Here is a 17,812-nt window from a genome sequence, read left to right as displayed (position 1 = left end):
TGGTAACTACCAACCTTTATTTAATTGGGTATATTTTTAGGGGGCGGAAGAATGGATATTCTTTAGGTTTCAAACTGTAGAGGAAAGCCCTGAATAAATTTCTCATTGTTACTGATTTGGGGTTACTGTGTGCACAGTTTCCTAGTTCTGGTCTAAAATAGTAGCCTCAGTTCCTTTCTATATAACACACTGTTATAACTTTATATTAGCATTAGCCTTCACTGTTAGCAGTAAAATAGAGCTTGACGACAGCCAGAGAAGACCAAAGCATTCCATTATAGCTTTCCTCAATACAAAATAAAACAAAGTTTAAAAACTAGATATGATAGAAGTAATACAAATGGAATTTCAAAAATTTTAGGGGAATTTATCAGATGTTGCTTTCTTTTAAGAAAATAGTAAAGAAGATTTGATCATGGTCTTCAGTATGGTATAACCACATAATGGGTGCTTTATTGAGAACTTGTTTCGTGATAAATACTTTGTGAAATTAAATCTAAGGATATAGATTCAGTGGTGGTAGAAATAGTCCTGAAAGCATTATTAACAAGTTTGGCTTCTACCTCTTTTCTGTTACTTCCTAGCTGTGTGACCTTAAGCAAGTTGCTTAAATTCTCTGATCTTCAATTTCCTTACTTGTAAACTATGGTAAACTTTGATCTCCCAGCCTCATAGACTGTTCATTATAAACAAATGAGAGCAAATGATAAACAAAAGTATGATATCATAAAGTATTAGATGTGTTATTCATGGTATTTCAAGCATTAAATATCACCAGTCATCATTGGAACTCATTGGGTTCTAATTATTTTATTAATTTATTTTATCTTAATAGCATTCAGTTATAGATTTTCTCCCCTAAAAATATAGGACAGGGTTATTTTAAGATAACATTTCTACTTGAAGGAACTATGGGCACTGCAGGGCTGTTTTGGCATGTGATATTATTGAGGAAATTATGGGGACAAATTTGAGGCTTTGGCCACTTTCTTGAGAGCCTTGTGATCAGCTACTTACAAAATAGAATGATAGTCCCTATACTGCATGCACTGTTGAAAGAGAGTAAGGATAATGTTAGTGGAAAAGAAATATTGGTTGCCATTGCTTTGTTGCCTGTGTACATTTGGTGAAGAAAGGAAAAGTAAGGAGGAAGGGAGGGGTGATATTAGAGTGCTTTCCTGGCAAATGCTTTGTTCTTGTGCTGCATTTTGTAACAGAGGGTATTTACTTTGCTAATTTTTTGTTTTATGATTTGTGCTTTATAAAGCCCATTCATTTCTAGTGCTTTGCAAAGTTGCAAAGAGTATTTACTCTACTAAAAATGTAATTAATAAATTCAGGTATTATAAGAAATTGAGAACTTAATGTTACAGAAAAACTGCAGGGTCACAGAATTTAATGAGGATATGTTTAGACTAGAAAACAACATTGGGATCACATTTATAGAGTAGACCTTATGTGTATTGATGTATTGTAAATTAAAAAAAGGTAGATGCTGTTACGGATAATATGAATGGTCTATTTTTTATTTAGAATTTTTCTGGGAAAAATATCCATGATCTTTACCAAGAAACCTGTTATTCTGTTGATCTGGCAGCAAAGTGTGACTCATTTGATTTTTTACATGATAAGGGCAAAAGTGTCTGGAAAGCTTTACAAGTCTATATCATGGTACCTTGGGAGTCAGGAATAGCAGAATTTCACAAGTCAAATGAGATAGGCACCATAATGTCAATATTTGTGTATTGATAAATGTGAGTTGTGAAACTTGGCTCCAGTTACCAGATGCTTTAGAGCTTTGCACTTTAAAATTACATTAGTAATGAAAACTAATGAATACAAAATTTCCATTTTTAAAAAAAAAGTCCTACTCAACTTGTACACTTTTTGAGAAAAATAACTTTAGTTTTGGCAACTGCTGATTAAATATTTGAATCTGGTTTTGTGTACACAGAGCACATTTTATTCATTACATTAACCACACAGTAAATAAATGAATACCACAGTCATTTACTTTGCTTAGTGTAATTAAAAAGTTAAGTATTAAGTGTGCAATAAATATGTAGAAATGGAAAAGTAATGAGGAATACTATGTACAAAAAAACATTTTTGTATCTGACCATTACATTATTCTTGAAATTAAAACTGAATAATCCTAATTTTATTTCTTGTATAATTAGATAAAACCTTTCGGTTTCAAATATAATTTTCATTATTCCTTAATTTTCTTGAACCATTTGTTTATTATTCCTTTTATTTGTAAGTCAGAACTTGTGCTTAATTGTCCTTGTTAAGAACATTTTTAAATATTGAGAGAAACTTTAATTGGCTGTCAGTGACTTCAGATCTTTTTCCTTTTGATATAAAACTATTCTAGGTATTATTACAAATGTGAAGGTAAACAGCTAAATCACAATTTTAACTTTTTTTTTTTTTTTTTTTTTTTTAATTGGAATATTTCGTATTTATAGCTCCTGGAATATCACCATTTTCATTTATATTTTCAAAAATATTTGCATAATTTGCCAAATAATGTCCTTAAATTTAATTTTTTTATGTCTGAATATATTTGTTTGTTTTGTGTATTTCTACTTTTTTTTTTTTTTTTTTCTGGGTCTGAACTGTACTTAAGGCCATTAAGAAAAATTATACATTATGCACATTTTTTCTTAATGATCTAAAGTCTTTTTTTTTTTTTTTTTTTCCACACACACACACACACTGTATTGATAAATAGACTGACACCAAGCATTGTACATGGATGACCACAACAAAAGCAACAATGATTGCAATTACCAAACATGAAACACACTCATACTATGTCATAATATTGCCATTCAGTCCAGTAATCCTCCACTGTAACAGCTCCTTTACTTTGCAGTGAAAATTGATTTGTATATTCCCTGCCTCTGAGTCCTTGTGGGATTTTTTTTTTTTTTTAATTCAGACAGAAAGTCACAAAAATTATACTCATCCTCATCAGTTCACTCAGTCCCATGTAATTAATTGTTGTTTTTTTTTTTCATCTTGATCTTTTGTTAGCACTTTTATGAGTTCATCAGTTTTTCATCAGAGTTCTGAAAATGCTTATTCATTCAGTTCAGCAGTACAGTCAGTTACCAGAAACCTGTACTTGTCAGAGTCTTTTCCATGAATTTCTTGAAGATGAAACCCTTTTATAGGAACATATTTGCAAAATCATCAGAGTACACCCAGAACTGTCTGTAAATGACAAAAGACTTAAAAATGACCATGGTAAAAGAGTTGATGAAAGTTCATAATAATGCAGTTGACAAGAAAATTAGTTATTTCTGAGATATACATTTTAAAGTAATAACTAGGATTATGACTTATAACATTATACCAGAACATATAAGATTTTTAGAAATTTCATGTAATGTCTGAAACATTTATATTAACATATTTCCATACATATTTCCATACAAATACAAATATAAGATTTTTAGAAATTTCTTGTAACGTCTGAAACATTTATATGAACATATTTCCATACATATTTCCATACAAATACAAATATAAGATTTTTAGAAATTTCATGTAATCTCTGAAACATTTATATTAACATATTTCCATACAAATAACCCAATGAAAGTTTAGTATTAGTTGTTTTGTTTGTTTTTTTATACTGCAGGTTCTTATTAGGCATCAATTTTATACACATCAGTGTATACATGTCAATCCCAATCGCCCAATTCAGCACAACACCATCCCCACCTCACCGCAGTTTTCCCCCCTTGGTGTCCATATGTCCGTTCTCTACATCTGTGTCTCAACTTCTGCCCTGCAAACTGGCTCATCTGTACCATTTTCCTAGGTTCCACATACATGCATTAATATACGATATTTGTTTTTCTCTTTCTGACTTACTTCACTCTGTATGACAGTCTCTAGATCCATCCACGTCTCAACAAATGACTCAATTTCGTTCCTTTTTATGGCTGAGTAATATTCCATTGTATATATGTACCACAACTTCTTTATCCATTTGTCTGTTGATGGGCATTTAGGTTGCTTCCATGACCTGGCTATTGTAAATAGTGCTGCAATGAACATTCGGGTGCATGTGTCTTTTTGAATTACGTTTTTCTCTGGGTATATGCCCAGTAGTGGGATTGCTGGGTCATATGGTAATTCTATTTTTAGTTTTTTAAGGAACCTCCATATTGTTCTCCATAGTGGCTGTATCAATTTACATTCCCACCAACAGTGCAAGAGGGTTCCCTTTTCTCCACACCCTCTCCAGCATTTGTTGTTTGTAGATTTTCTGATGATGCCCATTCTAACAGGAGTGAGGTGATACCTCATTGTAGTTTTGATTTGCATTTCTCTAATAATTAGTGATGTTGAGCATCTTTTCATGTGCTTCGTTGCCGTCTGTATGTCTTCTTTGGAGAAATGTCTATTTAGGTCTTCTGCCCATTTTTGGATTGGGGTGTTTGTTTCTTTGATATTGAGCTGAATGAGCTGTTTATATATTTTGGAGATTAATCCTTTGTCCGTTGATTCGTTTGCAAATATTTTCTCCCATTCTGAGGGTTGTCTTTTCGTCTTGTTTATGGTTTCCTTTGCTGTGCAAAAGCTTTGAAGTTTCATTAGGTCCCACTTGTTTATTTTTGTTTTTATTTCCATTACTCTAGGAGGTGGATCAAAAAAGATCTTGCTGTGATTTATGTCAAAGAGTGTTCTTCCTATGTTTTCCTCTAAGAGTTTTATAGTGTCCAGTCTTATATTTAGGTCTCTAATCCATTTTGAGTTTATTTTTGTGTATGGTGTTAGGGAGTATTCTAATTTCATTCTTTTACATGTAGCTGTCCAGTTTTCCCAGCACCACTTATTGAAGAGACTGTCTTTTCTCCATTGTATATCTTTGCCTCCTTTGTCATAGATTAGTTGACCATAGGTGCGTGGGTTACTCTCTGGGCTTTCTATCTTGTTCCATTGATCTATGTTTCTGTTTTTGTGCCAGTACCATATTGTCTTGATTACTGTAGCTTTGTAGTATAGTCTGAAGTCAGGGAGTCTGATTCCTCCAGCTCCATTTTTTTGCCTCAAGACTGCTTTGGCTATTCGGGGTCTTTTGTGTCTCCATACAAATTTTAAGATGATTTGTTCTAGCTCTGTAAAAAATGCCATTGGTAATTTGATAGGGATTGCATTGAATCTGTAGATTGCTTTGGGTAGTATACTCATTTTCACAATGTTGATTCTTCCAATCCAAGAACATGGTATATCTCTCCATCTGTTGGTATCATCTTTAATTTCTTTCATCAGTGTCTTATAGTTTTCTGCATACAGGTCTTTTGTCTCCCTAGGTAGGTTTATTCCTAGGTATTTTATTCTTTTTGTTGCAATGGTAAATGGGAGTGCTTCCATAATTTCTCTTTCAGATTTTTCATCATTAGTGTATAGGAATGCAAGAGATTTCTGTGCATTAATTTTGTATCCTGCAACTTTACCATATTCATTGATTAGCTCTAGTAGTTTTCTGGTGGCATGTTTAGGATTCTCTATGTATAGTATCATGTCATCTGCAAACAGTGACAGTTTTACTTCTTCTTTTCCGATTTGTATTCCTTTTATTTCTTTTTCTTCTCTGATTGCCGTGGCTAGGACTTCCAGAACTATGTTGAATAATAGTGGTGAGAGTGGACATCCTTGTCTCGTTCCTGATCTTAGAGGAAATGCTTTCAGTTTTTCACCATTGAGAATGATGTTTGCTGTGGGTTTGTCATATATGGCCTTTATTATGTTGAGGTAGGTTCCCTCTATGCCCACTTTCTGGAGAGTTTTTATCAGGAATGGGTGTTGAATTTTGTCAAAAGCTTTTTCTGCATCTATTGAGATGATCATATGGTTTTTCTTCTTCAATTTGTTAATATGGTGTATCACATTGATTGATTTGCGTATATTGAAGAATCCTTGCATCCCTGGGATAAATTCCACTTGATCGTGGTGTATGATCCTTTTAATGTGTTGTTGGATTCTGTTTGCTAGTATTTTGTTGAGGATTTTTGCATCTATATTCATGAGTGATATTGGTCTGTAATTTTCTTTTTTTGTAGTGTCTTTGTCTGGTTTTGGTATCAGGGTGATGGTGGCCTCATAGAATGAGTTTGGGAGTGTTCCTTCCTCTGCAATTTTTTGGAAGAGTTTGAGAAGGATGGGTGTTAGCTCTTCTCTAAATGTTTGATAGAATTCACCTGTGAAGCCATCTGGTCCTGGACTTTTGTTTGTTGGAAGATTTTTAATCACAGTTTCAATTTCATTACTTGTGATTGGTCTGTTCATATTTTCTGTTTCTTCCTGATTCAGTCTTGGAAGGTTATACCTTTCTAAGAATTTGTCCATTTCTTCCAGGTTGTCCATTTTATTGGCATAAAGTTGCTTATAGTAGTCTCTTAGGATGTTTTGTATTTCTGCGGTGTCTGTTGTAACTTCTCCTTTTTCATTTCTGATTTTATTGATTTGAGTCCTCTCCCTCTTTTTCTTGATGAGTCTGGCTAATGGCTTATCAATTTTGTTTATCTTCTCAAAGAACCAACTTTTAGTTTTATTGATCTTTGCTATTGTTTTCTTTGTTTCTATTTCATTTATTTCTGCTCTGATCTTTATGATTTCTTTCCTTCTGCTAACTTTGGGTTTTGTTTGTTCTTCTTTCTCTAGTTTCTTTAGGTGTAAGTTTAGATTGTTTACTTGAGATTTTTCTTGTTTCTTTAGGTAGGCTTGTATAGCTATAAACTTCCCTCTTAGAACCGCTTTTGCTGCATCCCATAGGTTTTGGGTCGTCGTGTTTTCATTGTCATTTGTCTCTAGGTATTTTTTTATTTCCTCTTTGATTTCTTCAGTGATCTCTTGGTTATTTAGTAACGTATTGTTTAGCCTCCATGTGTTTGTCTTTTTTACGTTTTTTTCCCTGTAATTCATTTCTAATCTCATAGCGTTGTGGTCAGAAAAGATGCTTGGTATGATTTCAATTTTCTTAAATTTACTGAGGCTTGATTTGTGACCCAAGATGTGATCTATCCTGGAGAATGTTCCGTGCGCACTTGAGAAGAACGTGTAATCTGCTGTTTTTGGATGGAATGTCCTATATATATCAATTAAATCTATCTGGTCTATTGTGTCATTTAAAGCTTCTGTTTCCTTATTTATTTTCATTTTGGATGATCTGTCCATTGGTGTAAGTGAAGTGTTAAAGTCCCCCACTATTACTGTGTTACTGTCGATTTCCTCTTTTATAGCTGTTAGCAGTTGCCTTATGTATTGAGGTGCTCCTATGTTGGGTGCATATATATTTATAATTGTTATATCTTCTTCTTGGATTGATCCCTGGATCATTATGTAGTGTCCTTCCTTGTCTCTTGTAACATTCTTTATTTTAAAGTCTATTTTATCTGATATGAGTATAGCTACTCCAGCTTTCTTTTGATTTCCATTTGCATGGAATATCTTTTTCCATCCCCTCACTTTCAGTCTGTATGTGTCCCTAGGTCTAAAGTGGGTCTCTTGTAGACAGCATATATATGGGTCTTGTTTTTGTATCCATTCAGCCAGTCTATGTCTTTTGGTTGGGGCGTTTAATCCATTCACGTTTTAGGTAATTATCGATATGTATGTTCCTATGACCATTTTCTTAATTGTTTTGGGTTTGTTTTTGTAGGTCCTTTTCTTCTCTTGTGTTTCCCACTTAGAGAAGTTCCTTTAGCATTTGTTGTAGAGCTGGTTTGGTGGTGCTGAATTCTCTTAGCTTTTGCTTGTCTGTAAAGCTTTTGATTTCTCCATCAAATCTAAATGTGATCCTGGCCGGGTAGAGTAATCTTGGTTGTAGGTTCTTCCCTTTCATCACATTAAGTATATCATGCCACTCCCTTCTGGCTTGCAGAGTTTCTGCTGAGAAATCAGCTGTTAACCTTATGGGAGTTCCCTTGTATGTTATTTGTCGTTTTTCCCTTGCTGCTTTCAATAATTTTTCTTTGTCTTTAATTTTTGCCACTTTGATTACTATGTGTCTCGGCGTGTTTCTCCTTGGGTTTATTCTGTATGGGACTCTCTGCGCTTCCTGGACTTGGGTGGCTATTTCCTTTCTCATGTTAGGGAAGTTTTCGACTATAATCTCTTCAAATATTTTCTCTGGTCCTTTCTCTCTCTCTTCTCCTTCTGGGACCCCTATAATGCGAATGTTGTTGCGTTTAATGTTGTCCCAGAGGTCTCTTAGGCTGTCTTCATTTCTTTTCATTCTTTTTTCTTTAGTCTGTTCCGCAGCAGTGAATTCCACCATTCTGTCTTCCAGGTCACTTATCCGTTCTTCTGCCGCAGTTATTCTGCTATTGATTCCTTCTAGTGTAGTTTTCATTTCAGTTATTGTATTGGTCATCTCTGTTTGTTTGTTCTTTAATTCTTCTAGGTCTTTGTTAATCATTTCTTGCATCTTCTCGATCTTTGCCTCCATTCTTATTCCGAGGTCCTGGATCATCCTCACTATCATTATTCTGAATTCTTTTTCTGGAAGGTTGCCTATCTCCACTTCATTTAGTTGTTTTTCTGGTGTTTTTTCTTGTTCCTTCATCTGGTATATAGCCCTCTGCCTTTTCATCTTCTCTATCTTTCTGTAACTGTGGTTTTTGGTCCACAGGCTGCAGGATTGTAGTTTTTCTTGCTTCTGTTGTCTGCCCTCTGGTGGTTGAGGCTATCTAAGAGGCTTGATGGGAGGCTCTGGTGGTGGGTAGAGCTGACTGTTGCTGTGGCGGTCAGAGCTCAGTAAAACCTTAATCCACTTGACTGTTGATGGGTGGGGCTGGGTTCCCTCCCTGTTGCTGTGGCATCAGAGCTCAGTAAAACCTTAATCCACTTGACTGTTGATGGGTGGGGCTGGGTTCCCTCCCTGTTGGTTGTTTTGCCTGAGGCAACCCAACACTGGAGCCTACCCGGGCTCTTTGGTGGGGTTAATGGCAGACTCTGGGAGGGCTCACGCCAAGGAGAACGTCCCAGAACCTCGGCTGCCAGTGTCCTTATCCCCACGGTGAAACAGAGCCACCACTCGCCTCTGCAGGAGACCCCCCAACACCAGCAGGTAGGTCTGGTTCAGTCTCCCCCAGGGTCACTGCTCCTTCCCCTGGGTCCTGATGCACACATTACTTTGTGTGTGCCCTCCAAGAGTGGGGTCTCTGTTTCCCCCAGTCCTGTCAAAGTCCTGCAGTCAATTCCCACTAGGCTTCAAAGTCTGATTCTCTAGGAATTCCTCCTTCCGTAGCCGGACCCCCAGGTTGGGAAGCCTGACGTGGGGCTCAGAACCTTCACTCCAGTGGGTGGACTTCTGTGGTATAAGTGTTCGCCAGTCTGTGAGTCACCCACCCAGCAGTTATGGGATTTGATTTTACTCTGATTGCGCCCCTCCTACCGTCTCACTGTGGCTTCTCCTCTGTCCTTGGACGTGGGGTAGCCTCCTTGGTGAAGTCCAGGGTCTTCCTGTCAATGATTGTCCAGCAGCCAGTTTTGATTCTGGTGCTCTCGCAAGAGGGAGTGAGAGCACGTCCTTCTACTCCGCCATCTTGGTTAATCCTCCACAATTTTAACTTTTACATAGAAATAATGTATTACCTGAGCTTTAATCAAGTGACACTTATCTCAGAGTTGTTTTCCCTTTTTTTTGAATTTTTTTTTTTTAATTTCTATTTATTTATTTATTTATTTATTTTTGGCTGTGTTGGGTCTTCGTTTCTGTGTGAGGGCTTTCTCCAGTTGTGGCAAGCGGGGGCCACTCTTCATCGTGGTGCGTGGGCCTCTCACTATCGTGGCCTCTCTTGTTGCGGAGCACAGGCTCCAGACGCGCAGGCTCAGTAGTTGTGGCTCACGGGCCCAGTTGCTCCGCGGCATGTGGGATCTTCCCAGACCAGGGCTCGAACCCGTGTCCCCTGCATTAGCAGGCAGATTCTCAACCACTGCACCACCAGGGAAGCCCTTGAATGTTTTTTACATATATTTAGTGGGTACGTATTGAAAGGAATGAGAAGTATGCCTTTGGTAGCCATCAGGGCATACATAGATTATTTTAGTTTTCCATTAAAACTGAAAAAATTAGAATTTCAGATGACATTTTCAATGGTAATTAAATTTCATATTTTTTGCCTTAAATAAATTTATGTTATTTTTCACATAAAAATGGGGAGGTGAGTTATTTGGAGGGAAGGTTGGTAGCTATAGTTACTAAGTACAAATAAAATGATGTAAAATTAAATAATATAAACATAACATAAATCTAAAATTATATTGATGATAACAACATATTCAAGACCTCAAAACAAATTTGCATGTAATATTTTATTCTGTGTAGGAACCACAGTTGATGAACTTTCCTTTAGGCTCATTATGTAACTAAAGACATGTCAGGAAGTTGATGCTTACAGAAAAGTTACAATTAGACACATATCCTTATTTATTTTCATTGGTAACCATTATTGGAATGTAACACATATATGGTATGTACCTTTTCTGCAGTAATTATGAAGAGCTGTGGTTCAGAAGGCCTTTTTGTTTCAAACTTTTATAATACTTTTAAGAAAATGTGAAGTAAAAAGCTCCATGTTTGCTTTTCCTTTCAGGATGAGAATTGGAAAATTTAGCCTGGTATGAGGTCAATGATCAGAATATATTATGTTTTAAAAATTTCCCATGGAATAGAAATGGAAATGATTTAGTATGAAAAATTTGTATCTGAAGTTGAGTTCTTAAGGCAAGAAGAAATTCATTTGAGAGAGTTGAAAGGACTATCTCAATTAAAAATCAAAATCATAGTAAGAAGCTATGTGTAGTTACTATTATATTTCAGTAAAATGTATATATATTTCAAAGCCATTTGACAACATATGTTCAAAGTAGAGGTGAACTTATGGTTAAAATAGTGAAGCTTAAGCTTTAGGGACCCTTGCTTGAGTGGGCTTTTTTAAAGGCTGACATGCTGGAAAAAAAGACCAAATTAGCTTTCCTGTCTTCATAGGAAATGATATTTCAAATGATTGATATTTTAAGAGGTGGTTAAATAGTATAGAGCCGAAAAAATGTATTATGGCAATAGACAGATAATAAAAATATATTTGTCTCCATTTTTGTGAAGTTTTTGTTGTATTTTTCAGCTTTTAAAAATCTATAATTTGTTGTGATTTCTTTTCTAATTTTAAACAAATTTTTACTTTTTTACAAAATTTTATGTTTGTTACTGTTTTCATTAAAGAGAGGCCCCCATATTGTAAAATTTCAGACCTCCCAAAGCCCTCAGACCAAAGAAGGCTCTTTGCTGTTGATAGATTTAAGAGTAATGTAATTTTCAAAGTCAAATTCTTATAAAGGATGAGTTATATTTATTTATTTATTTATTTTTAATTTTTTTCTCCATTCTATGGGTTGTCTTTTGACTTTTTTAAAAAAATTTATTTGTTTATTTATTTATTTATTTATTTTTGGCTGTGTTGGGTCTTCACTGCTGCGCACAGGCTTTCTCTAGTTGCGGCGAGCAGGGACTGCTCTTCCTTGCAGCGCGCGGGCTTCTCATTGTTGTGGCTTCTCTTGTTGCGGAGCACGGGCTCTAGGTGCACGGGCTTCAGAAGTTGTGGCACGTGGGCTCAGTAGTTGTGGCTTGCGGGTTCTAGAGCGCAGGCTCAGTAGTTGTGACGCACGGGCTTAGTTGCTCTGCGGCATGTGGGATCTTCCCAGGCCAGGGCTCGAACCTGTGTCCCTTGCATTGGCAGGCAGATTCTTAACCACTGCATCACCAGGGAAGCCCTATATTTATTTTTAAATAGTTTAATTTATGTGGATTTTAGTTGTCCAATGTGGTACCAGATGGGCCATTTTCAAATCAATCTCTTTGATATCACCATGAAACACATACCTTTTCTTAGAAAAGTAAACAGAAGAATTATTTCACATTGCAGCTTCAAGTTTGTATACTGTTTTTCCTAATATAGATATGTTGTTTGTTTTTCCAAAAGTAAGATATTTGTTTTGATAATTAAGGGAGATATTTTCAGTTTTTATTCCAAGTTAAGTTCCTTCGCCTTCTTTTACTCCCTATTTTACTTTTTCAGTTTGAATTTTTAAGAAATTTTCAGGAATGGAAAACCTTTAGGAGTGTAAAAGGTTTTCACAAAATGCAGAGGAACTAGTCATCTTGAAAAGGCAGAGTTCTTCAAGTTCTAAGTGTAAGAATCCTTTCTCTGTTTTGAAACATATTAAGACTATTCATAGACGATTAATCTATGACTTTCAAATGTTCCTTCTCTTATATTGTTAGTCAGAGAATTTCTAACCGTTGCATTTCACCTGTGTCTCTTCATTTCTTTAAATAAAGTATTTATTGTCATTCTAAAGAACATTATTGCAGTGCTGTACAATTTTTAGGCTAACTTGCTAAGATGGGGAAATCTCTGCAGTATCTTTAGGATCTAAGCACACATTTCCTTACTAGACTTTTTGGAGGCTTTTCAAGGTAGTTGGGGCCCACAGCCAGACTGCCTGGGTTTAAATCCTGGCTCTGTCAACGGTGAATTTTGGCAGATTATTAACCTGTCTATGCGTCTCTTCTTCGTCTGTAAAATGCCAATAATAATCATACTCTTAAGATAGGTTAATATATAAAAAAGTGCTTTTATAGTATGCGACATGCAGTAAGTACACAATAAATGTGAGCTATTATTATAATGGTTCAAGAACAATAGATAATTTGGGGACCTCTTGTTCTCAATAGGGGATAGTACCGGGCCTCCTTTCTTTCCAGGATGCTTCGGGTATGTTTGGAATACCGATATCCATCGTGTACATTGTTTAACCTGTCATGCAGTCAGTCACACATAAAGGATTTGATCATATTTGGGGAGACCTTTAAAGGGCATGATAAATTTTGAAAATAATTTATTGAGGATAGTTAATATAACATTATTACATCTTCCAAGCTTGTGTGAAAGGAAATCATGGATAGGATTTGGATTGAGAGCTGGGTTTTGACACTATTCATTGACTAATTTTAAACATTTCTGCTCCAAAATGTTTTTTTGTAGAAATTTCTGGTGTAAAATCCTATTCTTCTCTAATTCTTTGTCTATTCAGTTGCATTTCTGCTTAGTTATATCAGACAGTTTCTTAAGTGAGAGAGTTATTTTTAAAATCTGTTATGTGAAGACAGATTATTTGGCAGTAGAGAAAAATGAGGTGACTGAGTTGGGGGGAAGAAGGGATTTAGCACTTACCAGGTAGGTTTGGAGGGGAGGATGGGAGAGGCTGGAGGTAGAGCAGTGATGGAATTCGGCTCAACTGGATGGATTAAAAAATAGAAGGGCTTCTGAAGTGCTTGCTAATTGCAAGTTTAGAGTAGTAAGCAACTTCTGCAAATGTCAGGAGAAAGTGGAAGGGATGTTCTAAGAGTTATTCAGGAAGAGTTTCGTTTCTTCTGTGGTGGTGCTGCCACATCTGATAGCTGCTGGTGAAGAGGGGATGAAAACAAGCCAGGATTGATGTAAGCCTAGCCAATTTGGATTCCATGATTCCATGAGTATAAGTAGTTTGTGTCCTAAAATTCCTCATGCACTGGTCAAAGAATCTTTGCATTCAAAACAAGTGACTGAGAATTTTACAATATGGTTGAATCTCAAGATGCAAAAAAAACTATGGTTCCCAGTTTCTTTCCCAAAGAGTAGTTTAATCCTTTGCTTATGGAAAATCAACAGAGAGAGGCAAACCAGAAACTTCTCTTGGCAATTTCCCTTAATAGTTCATTAAAACCTCTCATCCTGGGCTTCCCTGGTGGTGCAGTGGTTGAGAGTCTGCCTGCCAATGCAGGGGACACGGGTTCGAGCCCTGGTCTGGGAAGATCCCACATGCCACGGAGCAACTGGGCCCATGAGCCACAACTACTGAGCCTGCGCGTCTGGAGCCTGCGCTCCGCAACAAGAGAGGCCACGATAGTGAGAGGCCCGCGCACCGCGATGAAGAGTGGCCCCCGCTTGCCGCAACTAGAGAAAGCCCTCACACAGAAACGAAGACCCAACACAGCCAAAAATAAATAAATAAATAATAAATAAATAAATTAAAAAAAAAACAAAAACCTCTCATCCTGCTATCTTGTGACATATTAGTAGATCTGTAAATATTTAAGACATTTATAATGTGTAAATATACCATGGTACCTTGGAGTAAGACAGAAGTGGGAGGGACATGTCTAATTATGAAAGTCATGTGAGATAGCTGGTAGGTATTTGTTGAGGAAGACAAATGCCATGTTACACAAAGAAATCTTCTGCATCATATAGTGTGTTTAGACTCACACTGTAAAATATTCTTCTGTGTATTTTCTACAAGTCTTCTACAATGTCGAAATCTAGGCTAAGAACATATAATGCTTTATGCTGTTTTCATCCATTTGGTTTAGGCTTGGGTTTGTACTTCCTGTTATCTCTCATTTTAGGAAGTAGCCTGAAGCAACCAGATCTTTGTTGCTGCCAACCCTGGAGAGGGAAAAACAAAGGAAATAGTTATATAATCTAAGAAGGGAATTTAAAGAGACCAACAGTTTTTAAGCTGCTTTTTTTCCTCTCCTTCCCTTCTTCTCTCCCTCCCTCTCTCCTTCTCTTTCTTCCTTCCTTCTTTCCCTCCCTTCCTTTCCTCTTTCCTTTTTTCCTTCCTTTCTTCCTTTTTAAAAGCTGGAACTGTTTAAGTTTATATGGAACCCTAACAGAAAGATTAGAGAAAGTCTGCTCTGGTGGAAACATGGATGAGGCAGTGCCCATAACTCTTCCTGGTTGTGGTTCTGGGGAGAATAATTTGAAAACAACTGATTAATTATATTAAAAGCAGAGACCAGGATGTTTAAACAACTTGATTCGACTTCTGACTTTGACTCTTGGGATGATGTGAGCAGGCTGAAAACTCTTCTGGTAATAGGGAAATTCTTGACATGGATTGCCAAAATAGCCATTGAAATTTTAAATTCTCTTATATTTCTTACTTGCTTTTAAACTCCCTAAGTATTGCTTGAATATGGTAGCAAAATTATATGTGTCAGTTTTGTTAGCCACTTTTCTTTATAATTTAATGTAAGATCATATGTATTTTACATACACATGGTTCTGTTGTTTTAGTAGCTGGGAAGAAGTCTGGTAGATTTAAATCTACACATTTTAAGAAAACTAAAAACTTTCCATTTTCTAAGACAGACCTTTATTTCATGATTACAGTGCAAATAATTGGTTAAAGATTTACAAATTAATATACCAAAAATTAAAGAATTTACCAAACTCTTGAAAAATTCTAAATTTATTAAAAAAAATTTTTAGCACTTCTTATACCAAACTTATTTTCTATTTCTTTTCTATACCCTACAGAAGAACATAAACCTGAAATTAGCAGGACAGTATGTATATAGCAACATTACATTATTATGAAATAGTTATCTGCTCTAGAAAGCTCTTTTTCCTCTAGAGGGCAATGCTTCACTTTTACATCACTAATCCAGAGGAAAATTTAAGAACAGCTTTTTTTCTTAAGAGACAAAAATGGTTCATTTTGCTCATTTTCTCTCTTTTAAAATACATTGTATAGCTGAGACATTTAACAAGACATGCTTTTAACCAGAAAATATCCAAGATAATTAGAACTTCCATAAACTAATATTTGATTTGGATTTTTAGTGAAGATTTCTTTGGCTTTCCTTTTTTATTTTCTAAGAAAGCATTAGAAAAGCTTGACCTATACTCTAAATTTAGATATAATTGAGTTCTCTTTTTTAAAAGATAAACTTTCTTTCCCTCTTAAAAAAACATTTTGATTTAAGGTTCCAGATTTGTCACTTGACTTGCTAAAAAGCAAATGAAACAAAAAGAAAAACCCAAAATTAGAACTAAAAACTCAGACTCTCCTCTTTGTTCTACTTTTCTATTTGTGTTTTTCATGCTATTTAAAATTTTAGGCTATTCCTCTTGTGCCATAGCTTTCTTTTTTGTGGTATTTCCACAAAACAAATGGATTTGTTAAGAAAACAAAAGCCTTCTCCACCCCCTTTAGCACACTCTTACTCTACCCTCCTTAAAAGTGAAACCAAAATATATTAGTGTGGTAGACTGAACTCTAAGATGGTCCTTAAGATTTCTGGCCCCTGTGTACATATATACCTTCACCTAGTTATTCAATCAAATCTAGGTACTGCTGTGAAGGGATTTTGCAGATGTAATTAAGATCCCCAACAGTTAATCTTAAATAGAGAGGGATTATCTGGGTGGGCCTGACCTAATCATATGAGTCCTTTAAATATGTGGTTAGAGATCAGAGACAAGTCAGACAGATGTGAAATGTGAGAGGAATTCAATTTGAGAGAGATTCTCCATTGGTGGTTTTGAGATGGAGGGGTCCATGGTGCAAGGACCTGAAAGTATCCTTTAGATGCTGAGAGTAGTCTCCAGTGGACAGCCAGCAAGAAAACCAGGGCCTCAGTCCTACAACCACAAGAAACTGAATTCTGCCACAACCCCATGAGCTTGGAAGTGGACCCTGAGCTCTGGATGAGAAAGAAGCCAAGACAACACCTTGATTTTAACTTCATTAGACCTTGAGTAGAGGACTCAGTCAAGCTGTGTGCAGACTTCTGACCTACAGAATGGCAAGGCAATAAATAGGTGTTGTTTAACAGCCTCTGAGTTTGTGTTAATTTGTTATGCAGCAATAGAAAACTAATACAATCAAGGTAAATAAATTCCTTTAACACTGTGCTCACAGAGTTGGCTTGAAAAGTGGAAGCTCTCATATGATATGATACTGAAACAGTAGTGTTCAACATTTGAAGATCTGCTATCCCTGTTATAGTGGTAGTTTGCTGGCCAAAATCCATGCTCCCTTTTTCCTGGTACCATTCCCTATTGGGTTGACTTCATGCCTAACTTCAGAGGTGAGACTCAGCTTAATCTATTTAGAGTATACCACCTGAAGACAGCACATGTGTTCTAAACTGGTCCATATGAATAAAACAGAGGAGGATTTTGGTGAGAATGTTGGGGCACATACTCTCTTTTCTCCTCTGAGCTTGGTGATGTGAGTATTGAGGTTTATGGATATTGAAGCTCCAAGGGAGAGCCTGGAGTTTTGAGGAGACTATTATATACAGCCTAAAACTTAAACCAGAGGAAGCAAACCTAAGAAAAGGATTCTGATGAGATTTGAGGATGAGGTCATGCTGTATGTGAATATAAATCTATTCTTGACTGTTCAGTTATATGGGCCAGTAAAAATTTTTTTTGTTTAAGCCTATTTACATAGAGTTTCTTGTTTCTTGCTACTGAAAAAAATCTAAATTAATAGACCAGTCATTATCTCTTTGATTGTCATGATACCTTTCTCTATCTTTCCATAGAATATGTTCTAGACTAGTAAACTCTCATCATCTGGATATGTTTTCTTTTGTCTTTGTCTAGTTTTAGGCCTAGAGGTAGAAATTGGTGAAAAAATTATAATAAAATGTTATAAATTTATTGTTTTTATATTTTAACCCAATTGAACAATTCAGGAAAATAAGTATTATGGCTCCCATAATATTCCTATCATAACACATATTTGAAGACTATTAACTTATTATTAGCTTTGTCTAAAACTTGTCCTTTTAGAAATTATATCAATAAAGTAGAACCCATTTTGTTTAAAGGTTATGTTTCAAGTTAGTGAAAATGTAAACCATACAATTCTCATTAATTTCCATTATAATTCTGTTGACTGAAACATGTTGGAGATAGTTGCACATGAAAAAAATAATTAATATTTG

At 35.7% G+C, this 17,812-nt stretch overlaps 1 long non-coding RNA gene across 2 annotated transcripts in view; it reads left to right on the top strand.

Annotated features, from left to right (window-relative positions):
• Positions 1-17,812, top strand: part of LOC309659026 — a 139,527-nt gene that overhangs the window by 29,909 nt on the left and 91,806 nt on the right. The gene's annotated exons all lie outside the window — the stretch shown is intronic.

Source organism: Balaenoptera physalus, assembly GCF_965194825.1.
Source record: "Balaenoptera physalus genome assembly, chromosome: 3".
NCBI lineage: Eukaryota > Metazoa > Chordata > Mammalia > Artiodactyla > Balaenopteridae > Balaenoptera > Balaenoptera physalus.
The sequence above is the reverse complement of the archived record's forward strand: the minus strand, read 5'-3'. Positions and strand labels throughout refer to the sequence as shown.